The following is a 13,432-nucleotide window of genomic DNA, read 5'->3' as shown; positions in this document are numbered from 1 at the left end:
TAATAAAATGTTTAGCAAATATTTTCAACAAAGTTTCTTCTCATTTAATATTAGTGTATTCCTCTCACATTATGGAGAACCCTACTTTCGTTATATTTTATGTAGTGCCTATTTTTTTCTTACGAACAATCCATTGCGCATATGCTTCTGAGATCTAGCTGTTGATGCACTGAAAGTAGGGAGGACGAGACTTCGAGCCCGGGAAATGACTTCCGAATGTTCTCATCCAACAATTCCATTTATACATCTGTTTGTGAACCCGAATTATGTAACAGTTGCCCTGATATGCCCGGGATGGGTACACTATATAGGAATTACGATGAGAGAAATAGCAAAAAATAATTACTGTTGCATATTACCATGATTTCTTTCTATATTGCAGGGGTTGATTTTTATTACTAAAACATGGCAGCCTCTTGCAAATTGAAAGGATTTTTCAGGAAATGGCGTATCCTGTTACACGTCTCCTGTTCTACAGTCTCAACACTTCCTATGAAGGGAGGGACGTAATTTACTCTCTTATGATATTCAATTAATGTAGAAAGAAGAAGGCAAAACACATAAACGTTAATAATGTAGAAATATTTCACTAACCTACATGAACACAGTAGTATTACGTTTCCGTAGACCCACTGTTACGTGAGAATAATCGAGAAAAACAGTGAAGCCGCTAGGCTTTACGTATCCCACAGTCCACAATGGAAAAACGAAAACTAAATTCTATAGGGAACAGGAGCAGACTATGCCCACCTTTTGAAATAGCGGGATGTGAATTTGATGGAAGGGATCATTCTGAAATCACGGAACTTAAAGACTACTGCTCGCGCAGATACTGAGATTTGCGTTGAAACTCCTGGTGACTGATTTAACAATGACATGGCGGAGATGAGATGGGATGCCCGTCCCCATGTGTCCTTGTCCAAGTGAAACCACACCGCATATTATTGTTGCATTCGCACCCCGGGGACGTCAGCCTGCAACATGAGAGATGGGAAGAGAAAGGATAACACATACGTCTACTGGAGGTGAGACAATGAATGATAGATGAAGGGCTAAGAGATAGCAGGTGAATGCATCGTAAGAGGAGTCACTGTGTACATTATGGTTACCAAAACATAACTCTGAGCTTCATACACGTATCATAAATTTAATGCATGAACACTTTATTATTATTATTATTATTATTATTATTATTATTATTATTATTATTATTATTATTATTATTATTATTATTATTATTACATTTGATGCGATTTACCTGACAATTTCATTCAAATCCGCATTAGTTATAAATGATTCTCAAATTATTTCCAGTGGCACTAGTTTCGAAACATTAAAGAGGTGTCAGACTACAAATAGAAAGAGTTTTAATAGTCTCCATTTATTCGAGATTAGTAATTTCAGTGTGATCATATCAACTGATTCGAGTATTTCAACAGTGATCTCTGAAAGTCTCTTAGACGTTGTACTCACCAGACGTATTCGTAATCAAATTACATCTCTCAGGTTTTGAAGCTCAATTTGTCCCTTCGGTATAACATTTATCGTTAATAATTCAAATTTGATGTTTCTGCTATTTTTATAATAATTTTCTCTTCATGTCGAATTTAAAGTACTGATATTAAGCGGTGGTAAGGACAGCAGCTAGGATTTGGTGGTACAACTTCTAGAATATTTGTCAAAATTTCGAGTTTCGCGGACATACTTTCAGGATTCATGACATTCAAAGATCATCTGTAATAATTCCTACAAAACCAGTACTCATAACAGACACATGCGATATTTCAACCTTGGCACTCGGAAGATGAAATCAAATGAGATCATTCGTAGGAGCAGCGCTATCCAATATCCCACTTCATTAGGGACAGAATACCACGAGCTCTTTATTCTCTTCGGTGTTATCAATTGTACATACGGTATTAAGAAAATAGTTCTCGATTACATGGGCTTAATTTCAAATGAGTGTGCACGCCTAAAAGGAAAACCTCGTTTCAAATTATGACACTTGCTGATGAAGAAATTGACAACAGTAGTAATGAATGGGACTGGGGAGAAAAAAACAAAGGAAAACAAAGAACGCCAGCACATTTCCAAGCAAACCGTAAAATCAAAGTCAAGTAAAGTCTAGTGTAAGATACTCGTATATTGTTCCAGAAATATATGTTTCCCATTACATTTCAGAGTAGCTTTATCAAGGGAAAGAAGTAGATTATAATATGCTGATAAATGAATAGAACATCGATGCTGATGAAGTAGAAGTCCAAAAATTCAGGTCAGTATTTGATAGAGGATCGAGAAACCAAAGTAACAATAAGACACATGGAATTGACAACATTCATATCGTCGGAATTACCGTCTTTGGCAAAGCTGAATACGCTGCGCTATTCCAGTTCGTGTGTAAGGTGTATGAACGTAAGGAATTACCATCGAACTTCATAAAGGTGGTTGTTTACCTGCACCTAAGGAAACATGTGCTGACGAGTTTTAAAATTATTGTATTGTTTGAACATTTGGTGCGAAAAGAATGTTATCATGGATTATATAGTACACAATGGATTAACAACTTTTAGCCGAGTTTTAAGAAATTAAATTGATCTAACGTAGAAATGTAGGTACATACGGAGCAATACAGACTCTGGGTAGGATTTAATATGGTCGAATAATGAAAGGTAAACCAACCGTCTATGGCATTTTTTTAAAATCTGGAGAAGGCTTTTCGTAACGAAGATTGGTACAACTTCTCGGAGATTCTGAAGGTGATCGAGGTCAGAAACCCGGGAAGTAAGTCAATATACATTCTGCACAAAAATCGAACTATGTGAGAAGAATCGAGAAATATGAAACAGAATCAACCGTCTAGGGATGAACGAGGTGGAATTGCAGTTTTAACTGTCCTCATTTAAAATTTTTTATACAGAACAGAGAGTGAAATAAACCGAAGAGAGTTCTAGAAAAGGCATAGCAGTTCACTTAAAGGAAATCGAAGTTCTCAAATTTGCTTTAACGGCATGATGGGATTGCAGTCCAACTAACGCGCCGGGCCCGCCGTGTGGGGGTTGAGTGCCTGCCATTTACCCCGAGGTCCCGGGCTCGATTCCCGGCCAGGTCAGGAACCTTTACCCGGATCTGAGGGCTGATTCGAGATCCACTCAGCCTCCGTGATTACAACTGAGGAGCTATCTGGCGGTGATATGGCGGCCCCGGTCTAGAATGCCAAGAACAACAGCCGAGAGGATTCGCCATGCTCACCACACGGCATCTCTTAATCTGCAGGCCCTCGGGCTGAGCAGCGGTCGCCTGGTAGGCCATGGCCCTTCAGGGCTGTTGATCAGAGTTGGTTGGTTGGTTGGTTGGTTGGTTGGTTGGTTGGTTGGTTGGTTGGTTGGTTGGTTGGTTGGTTGGTTGGTTGGTTGGTTGGTTGGTTGGTTGGTTGGTTGGTTGGTTGGTTGGTTGGTTGGTTGGTTGGTTGGTTGGTTGGTTGGTTGGTTGGTTGGTTGGTTGGTTGGTTGGTTGGTTGGTTGGTTGGTTGGTTGGTTGGTTGGTTGGTTGGTTGGTCCAACTAAGGCAGAGGACGTAGGAAACATCTGATTAGGAAGATTAGTCGTAATAGAAGTAGACGAATATAGTTAATTGCTTAGTAGAATAACCAGTTACTTCCGAAATAAAGAGGAGATGACATGTAGTGTACCTAATTAAGGAGAATCTTACCTACGAAAAAATGCAAATCTCAAGAACATAAAGATATTTCTGAAGACGTTTGCATCGAGTGTGATGCTGCATGGAAGTGAAAGATCGATAGTAATTGGTTCATGAAGAAAGGGAATGGACTCTTTTGAAATAGATGTGGTCTTGTACAAGACTGTTTATGTAAGTGGAAGCACTGATGATGAGATAGTGAGTCAAACTTCTGGTGAAATCTGACCAGAAAAGGAGACCGATTGATAAGAAACATTCCGAGACACGCATCATCAGTTGATTTTGGAGATGACTGTTGTTGAAGAAAGGTAGGTTAAGCCTAAGAAAGGAATATTACAAACAGATTAGAAGACATGTGGAATATATTAGTTACTCAGAAATGATAAGGTTAGATCATGATAGGATAGCATGGAGTGCTGCATGAAGCAAGTCTGAAAACTGATGACCCATACCTAAACAACATTATTACTTACACTACTCGTAATATTTTGCTCTAGTTTCTTAGCAAATGTTAAACCAAATCGTAAGTTTTGCTGATATCCTAGTATCGTTTGTGGCTCTGGTAGCAAGGAAATGTTTGAGGCATGCGTTTTGACAAGGCAAGACCCGCACGGATACTACATGTCTTTTCCATGAATGGTACTCCCGCTGGTGTCTTTGACACTGTTATGGTACTGTCCGACACAGTGAGGAAAGGAATGCCAAACTAACATGCAGTTTTACTTGACTGATGGCGTCGAGGCCAGAGCCACAGGACCTCCTGTTTAATACGAGAAAGGACGAGTTACTGCATTTCAGAAGTCCCACTTGACTGGGATTCGAATCGAAGCCATGTTGATGAGAAGTAAATGACGATGTCACTCTGAATAATATCATAGGTGATGTGGGTAGACCGAATTTTGAATGGTGAGATAATAACTCAGGTTGGTAAGAGGAGAAATTGGTGAAATTTAGCTATAAAAAGTGACAGAATAATACGGCACATGTTGAGGCACACAGGGCTAAATTAATCTTTTTGGAGGTAAGTTTTGGTAATAATAATAATAATCATAATAATAATAATAATAATAATAATAATAATAATAATAATAATAATAATAATAATAATAATAACGTGTGCTCTCTGGAGAGGCCTGGTCTTTTAGTTGCATCCCCATAGGTGGCCTGCGCATCTGTGCATATTGGACACTACCTAAGATGATTTGTAAGGTTGAAAACGGCACAAACACCAAGCCTCTGAGCCAGAGGAGTTGACCAATGAAAGTTAAAATCCCCGATCTGACAGGGAATCACACCCTGGACTCATTGGATCAAAGGCCAGCATGCCAACCATTTAGCCATATAGACGCCCAGTAGGAACGGTAGGAAAATGCCAAGAAATCAATATATCAAATATCACACTCTTCAATTTTGATAGTACGCTTCAATAAAACGTCCTTAAGAGTTCTTTTTTCCCATTAAACAAGGACAAATTCTTGCCCGATTAGACCTAATTGAGTTTTGCATATCAACTATGTAACAATTTATTATTTCCTCCCACCTGGAGTATACAACCCCTAAATAAACTCATAAACATATGCAACCATCTACACCCCTTTAATTACAATCCCGTTTATGAGGTTACCCCAATGAAGGCCGAAACGATTTTTCCTGATATTAACTCCTGGGCACTGACAGTGATCCCCATAAGGTACTTTCATCCCATCAACGCACTAATTAAAACTGAGAAGACTTTTCCTGTTAATGAAACTCACAATATGACATTTATCCACGTTTATCATCATACCATTGCCTACTGTCTATCTCACAACATCTTTTTACATTTCCTTACAACCTTGTAACTTACTTATTACTTTATACGGTATAGCATCATTTGAAAAAACCCTTTTTGCGATTCCAATTCTTTATTCATATCATTTAAATACCGAGTGAATCCACTACGTCTGTGGTGTGATGGTCAATTCTCATTTGCCATATTCAAATCCATAGTCACCTTTAACCACTTACTGCACATACATTTGCAAACATTTGTATGCGACAGGTAATTACACAATGCATCAAACTGTCATACGGTTATGTAAGATAGTACGTGCCTATTCTAAACTTTCAGGAGGGCATGAAATAATCACTAAAATAGACCGCATACTGATAGAAAACGTGTGCGCATTTGTGAACCGGAAGTAGTTGACCATCTAATACACTTTCCTATAAATTGATGGCTGGAATAGCCATGGTGTTATAGGTTAACTAGGGTGCTGCTAATACAATTGTGGTTGGTAGGTGGGTTGAAATCCCACTTGAGCCAAGTAATCTTATTCGCTTATTCGCATTTTGTACTTCAAGAATCGCCCATATAACAAATGTGTCCGAATACCGCCACATCGTGGGTTAAATATTTATTTGTTTATTTTAGCCCTGTTCTAGACTATTAAGACTACTTCAGGGAACGTTTTATAAGCAGGGCTGAACGAGAACAGACTGGCAGGAGTTTTGAATCCGGTTTACTGAGCAACAGCTTATTAGTGCAGTACATGTTCGAATAGATGGCCTTCTGCAGTAATGAACGTTTCAGCACGCCGGTGAACTTACATTAGGTTTCGATGTACCATTGTAGGTGCAGTACGACTGGCGGTGTGTTTTGTCCTTGAAGCTCAAGATACGAATACAATAATTGTATTTGGCTGCAGTGAGTTTCGAAACCTCCACCCTATCACACACGCGCTACCATCACCGTACTCAGTCCATTACACCACCGTAACTGGTGCTTCCAGCTTATCCGAAAGCGTACTACGTGTAAAACTACTTACCGTTTTACAACTGACACACGTTTCCTGTCAGTTTGCCATCTCTTTTACCGTTCATTTGATGTCCAACTGAAAGCTTACATTTGACATTACCGTATGACAGTTTCATGTATTGTGTTATTACCTGTCTCTAGCATACATGCTTTTGCAAGGATATTGCTGTGATGGTGTAGTAAGTGATTAGAGGGGAATGTGGCTTTTGAATGTGGCAAAGGATAATCGATCATCACTCCACCAGTGACGTTTGTAGGGATGCCTAACGACAGAAAACATCAGGCGCAGCGGACTCACCCGATATATAGGAAACCGTATAGGTCCAATAATACTCTCTTGAGGAATTCCACTCTTAATGATCACAGGATCAGATCCTGCTTCACCTACTCTAATTCTCTTTGTTCTATTTTCTAGAAATATAGCCAGCTATTCAGTCACTCCTTTTTCTAGTTCACTGCACTCATTTATGCCAGTAGTCTCCCACGATCTACTCTGTCAAATATCTTAGATGGGTCAATCGGGATATAATATATTTGACTTCCTGAATCCAAGATATCTGCTATATCTTGCTTGGAACCTACAAGTTGAGCTTCGTGGAAGAACCTTTCCTAAACCCGAACTAACTTCTATCGAACCAGGTATTAATTTCGCAAATATGTCTAATATAATCAGATATAATGCTTTCCCAATGTTTACATTTAACACACCTCAAACTGACTGACCTGTAACTTTCGCCTTTATGTTTATCACATTCTCCTCCAAACACAGCGGCTACAACAGTAACTCTCCATTCATTTGGTATAGCTCTTTTATGCAAACATTTACCAAGTAAGTACTTCAGATATGGCACTAGATCCCTATCCATTGTCTTTAATATATCCCCAGAAATCTTATCAATTCGACCTGTTTTTCTAGTTTTTAAATTCTGTACCTGATTGTAAATATCTGTGTTATCGTGCGTAAATTTCAATACTTCGTTAGTATTAGTCACCTCCTGTATCTGGACATTATACTTGTAACGAATTACCTTTACGTACTGCTGACTGAATATTTCTGCCTTTTGCAGTTCTTCGCATGCACACTTCCCTTGCTCATTAATGATTCCTGGAATATCTATCTTGTAACCTTTGTCTGCCTTAAGGTACCTATGCATACCCTCCCATTTTCACTAAAATATGTATGACTGCTTATTATGCTTGCCACCGTGTTATCCTTAGATGACTTCTTCTCCAAATTCAGTTACCTTTTAAGTTATTTCAATTTCTCCTTCCTTCCACAACAAATTGTAACTCTATTTCTTTCCAACCTGCACTTGCTTCTTAGTTTTTCACTTCTATGTTATAGCGGCTCTTAATATAAATCGGTCTCCATGACATCACATGGCTCAATGTCTCCATCGGAGTTATTGTTTTACACAGGAGGTATTTTCATTTAATTAGAGGAATTGAGAAGAATTTGGATGAATACCAGTCTAGTTTTATTCCTCAGATGGCCTGTCACGACTAAATTTTTAGTATGTACTGCGTAACTGAAGAATGTTCTTCTAGAAGAAGCGGCAGTTATGCTTATGTTTCGTAGATCTGGGAAAGGTAAATGGCAGATTACCGAGGGAAAAGGCGTTTTCCGTACTCTGAGATTAGTGGATTAGGGTAGGTTATAACGGGCAATTTGACACTAGAGATAATTTATGGCAGAATAAGTTCCTGATTCAAGGTAGTACTGGAGTTAGACTAAGCTTTGATCTTTCACCATTGTTGTTTATACTTAAATGGATCACTTTCGAAACGATATAAAATGGTGGGGAGGAATTCAGGTGGATGGAAATGTAAAAAGCCGTTTTAGCCCGTGCCAATGACTTGGTCTTAATAGAACACTGTGCTGAAAAACTGCAATGTAACATCTTGGAGGTGGAAGGGAGGGACAGTGAGTATCATAAGTAACTTAGCATTTTCGAGATTTCTGATGTCAGTAGAGAAGAAACGGCAGAAGATCGAATGTCATGTTGGTAATACAGAATTGAAACAATACTTTGGATGCATATTCTCCCAGGAAGGTGTAATAGTAAGTGAAATTAAATGAAGGTCGCCATAAGACCTATCTGTGTCGGTGCGACGTAAAGCCCCTAGCAAAAAAAAAATGAAGGTGCCAATAAGCTAATGCATAAGATCACCCGATGCGATCAACGGCATTCTGTAAGAAGTGAGTTGTCGGACGAAACTATATTTCATCTGTCTGCTTTCAGACTCTCCTTGCTACACGGGAGTCACTAAGCTGACTGGTGACGATTTGAACGTGAGAAAAATAGCATCTGACCGTACTGTGACATATTTCCCTGAACAAGTAGCGAAAATGGTTGCTGATACAAACAGTGTGAAACAATTGAAGACCTGAGTGCAAGAACTAGCTAATAACCAAAAGTTAAGTTCTGAGGAAAACGAGAAAAACATTTAAAACTATATAAATCCTATAATTCATTAAAGGTTTCAGTTTAATGTGAAAGTATATATGAATATACACTACTGTTTCAATTTTTAACCCTCTACTCCATTTAGAAATAATAAAAAAACTAGAAAATGTGTGATGGAATTATCCATTTCTTGCACTCAGATGTTTTAAGGAATGCGAAAACGGGAATAGAAATTGGAGAATGAATGCCATTACATGTTTTAATGTTTTAACTATGAAATATTGAGTTTTAAAGCCCAATGCATGACATACATAATAAGTATTAAGTACAAAATGGTTGAAAACTGTTTTTAGAACTCGTGGTATGATGCCTCACTTTCAGAGCCATATTCTTCATCCTCGCGTTCACATCTGAGATCGGAATACCATTTCATGTGTGCAGGAGGAATATACTTCTGTGCCAATTTCGTCACATCTCTGTACTTCTTGTTATTCAAAGGCAGTGGAGTTTGGTACAACTTGGCGGGATGTAATATTGGAGTACGTTTCGTCTTGAACAGACGAAATTTTGTATGAACAAAAGTGTTTTGACCAGCAGAAACAGACAGCTCTCTCCCTTCATAAACAAATTTATAGTATCTACTTATTCTGAATGATTCAGTACCATTCTTTATTATTTTCTTAAAATGTGACACCAAGTGATGTTTAAAATCAAATACCATGTCCTGGTGTACTTTCACCACAGCAAATTTTTGGGAAGCAGATGAAACAATATCATACCATTCCTGAGGGACAAACACATACCCTTTATTGCGTTTTAGCTTTTCAATCTGTGCGAAGGTACGATCACAGGGCATGAACGAATTTCCACGTTCTGGAAAATGGTGACATATTTTGACAAATCTGCCCGAAGCCGCTAGTGTACTTAATTACTGAACCATCAAAATATTCTTGTTTTGCCCTGCACAGTTGTCAGTAAAAATGTGCTGAGTTTTAATTTCATGCGGAATGTAGTTCTCTACATAATGGCTCTACACCTATTTCTTCATCCTCATCTTCACTCTCAGTTGCATTGTTTCTTGCAGCAAGCTTCTTCTTCCTTCTCCACTTCATGCTGAGATCAGGGCGTCTTCTACAACAAAAATATATTGCATTGTTGTGTGTTCAATGCTCCTACAAAATATATGTCTAAAACTAATATTTATTTAAAGCTTACCTCTGAATATTATGTGAGGTTATTAAGCCCATGAGGTATGCATCCTGAGCATTCTTATCACTCATTTTGTTTAAATCCCTAAGAATTCGTTCTTTAATATCTTTGGAGAAGTTGGCTGTACATTTTCTCTTACAAAAACAATCTGGAGCAACTGTCTTTACAGGCACAAGTTTCCCTGTTGATATATATTCTTCTCCATTCAAAATATTTCGTTTCCTAACATTCCTTTGCCAGTTACAGTAAAACCTCGTTAATTCGAAGTCGTTGGGACTCAAAAATTGGACTTCGAATTACGTGATTTCGAATTAACCGCCAATTCGCAATTCAGAAGTACCAACCCTTGCCGCGTTACGAAATATTCTAAGGCCCGTAACTGCATGCAGTTAACCTTGATTCACAGTTTAAACCTTTCAAATGCCATGAAAAAAGAAATATTTCCAAAATTTATCCAAAAATGTGCATTTACAGTATTCAAATAATGCACTTGCATATCACTGGCAAATATAACCTCACGCAATGAAAGAAAGAAAAAAAAAGCACGATTCAAAGACGAGGAGAAATCTCTGCTGGCTCCCATGTGCAAGTGGTTTATTCATTGGAGTACTATACTGTATGCATTTTAGATGCCTTGTATTTACACAGAAAGTACCCGATGCCCTTAAAATCAAACTTTCCTATGACTAACCTTGTACGACTTCCCGCTATGGCACTTCTCTCGTACTTCAGAAATGTAAACACTTGCCGCGTCACGAAGTATTCTAAGACCCATTAATACATGCAATCACCTCGATTCACAGTTTAAACCTTTCCAATGCCATGGAAAAACTATTTCCGAAATGTATCCAACAAGGTGCAGTTACAATGTTCAAATAATGCACTTGGATAAATCACTGACGAACATAACCTCACGCAACGAAAGAAAAAAATCACACAATTCAAAGACGAGGATAAATTATGCTGGTTCTCCTGTGCAAATGCATTATTTTTTGGATATCTGTACTGTTTGCATTTTTAGATGCTTTGTACTGGGATGGAAAGTGCCCGGCGCCCTTAAAACATTGTAGCTTATCGAACTTTTCTATGACGAGGGGATAAAGTTTCTCGCTTCCATGTGCATTGCAATTGCAACGCACTACAATGACCATCAACCCCGACCCTTGTACGATTCCCCGGCTGGCACTTTCTCCTTTAAGACCGTTTGGGCACGCATTAAAATAAAGCAATGCAGTTTCATAGGCAATGACAGTATTGTTCGGTGCCTACGAATTTATTATATGAGCCACGCTTTTTCGTTAACTGTCGGCATCGCCAGTGTTCGCGCATTCTGTTTTCCCGCACACAGCCTGTTGCGTGATATTACGGCGTTCCTTAAAAGGTTGAATATAAAAGAATTCAGATTTCATTCAACTTGGCAATCATAAAGCGCACTGTAGACACACCGAAGTGAGTGTAAGTGCGGAAAGCTACCCCTCTACGTTCCGCAACACGCGTTCTATTATGACGCGGATAAATGAGTTGAAATTACTCTGTAACATACTATTGTTTTAAAATGTAAAGGCAGTTTCGAATTAAAAGTCTGAATTTCGGTAATGGGGTCGACAATGTACTTCGAATTACGAATTATCCGTATTTTGAATTAAACAATTTAAATAACATGCAAAACTGTATCTCATGTTTCCGGGAATGAGAGCTTCTTCGAATTACGTGGGATTTTGAATTAACCGATTTCGAATTATCAAGGTTCTACTGTATCTTCTTTTCTTGTCCTTTTCTTACTCTTTACTGGAGAGGAATCAGTCGAACTTCGTAGCGGTATCTAAAAATGACAATAATTTATAAAAGCATAAAGTGTGGGCTTCAAACTTCCACATTTATTTGAATATAATATTTTGGTCTAAAATATTGTTGTATAATACAATATAACATTAAACTGAATATTCTGTAATATACATTCTATACATTTAGCACTAAAATGCAGCTCTTAATGGAACCTACCTCTGAATTAAAGCTTGCATTTGCAGCACACAATAACTCACTGCATTCAGCCACCTTCCTTACTCTTCTTCAGCACGAGGGCAACTGAGAGCAAGAACTGGATAATTCCGGTTATTATCCAAGTCTTGCACTCAGAAAGGAACCAGTTGAATTTTAAAGGCCATCTAGCGAGAAAAATAGGCACTTTCTGAAATTAACTTCTATAGTAACTGATAGAGGGCAGTTATGGCTACAAATAGAAGTCAAAAGCTAATTTTCGCTAAATGTGGTCATTATCTAGTTCTTGCACTCATGTCTTCAATTACTGGAGAATACTCAGAATGAAAGATAAATGCTATGCTAGGAAGGAACATGATGAATGAAACTATACACATAAATCGGCTTCGTTTGTGCGATCGTCTCAGACAAACCAAAGATGATAGGTTAACTAGGAGAATAAGGAACTCGGCCATCGACGGTGAGATAAGTGGAGGGAGACCGAGGTGACGATGGTTAGACTCAGTTTGTGATGATTTGTAGATAAGAGGTAAGGAAATAAACAAAGCCATATAGCTAGTTTCAAGTATAGATTGTGGAGGCGTTAAATTAGTGGAATAGGGCTTGCAGACTGAACGCCGAAAGGAGCGACAGTCTACAATCAGTGGCGTATACTGAGGGCTACCAAGGCTATCGGTGAAGCCCAAACCTCAAATGAGAACGAGGGAAATCTAAATTATATTACAGTGTAAGCACCTGAAACATCATTCCATTTAAAAAACGTAATAGCAATGAGAAAAAACGTCACTCGTATTTTTGAGTCAAGGCATCGGAGACTTATATCGCAGTCCAGGCACTACGTCCATCTCCGCTCGCCTCGGCTCATGAGGCACGTTGCTGAATGTACGATAGGTGCGGGGACCGAGGGGATAGGTAGGCAAGGCTTCGAGCCTTCAGATCGCCACTCACCCTGCCACTGCTAAGGACGGAGAGAGCTCCATTAACTCGAAGTTCTCCGGAGGACTCCGAACAGACACGATTGACCCGTGTACTTCGGTGACACGTGTTTGTTGATGCATGAACGAACGAACATCTTACTGATTGTTTATAGTTGACAAAATTATTTGTGTATTTCAATACCTAAGTATTATTGTTCTCAGAACCATTTTAATTTATTTGAAGTTACCGGTACAATGTATAACGTGACTGACCGTGTGGGGTTATTTTTTGTAAAAAGGCTGAACCATATAAAACTGGTACTGGATAAAACATTATCGCATCTGAATTATGCAGATAAATTGCTGATAGTTAAAAATGGTAAGCCTATTCCACATCTTTCCTGAAA

This window comes from Anabrus simplex, chromosome 2 (assembly GCF_040414725.1).
Source record: "Anabrus simplex isolate iqAnaSimp1 chromosome 2, ASM4041472v1, whole genome shotgun sequence".
Taxonomy (NCBI): Eukaryota; Metazoa; Arthropoda; class Insecta; order Orthoptera; family Tettigoniidae; genus Anabrus; species Anabrus simplex.
This window is presented reverse-complemented; position numbering follows the sequence as displayed.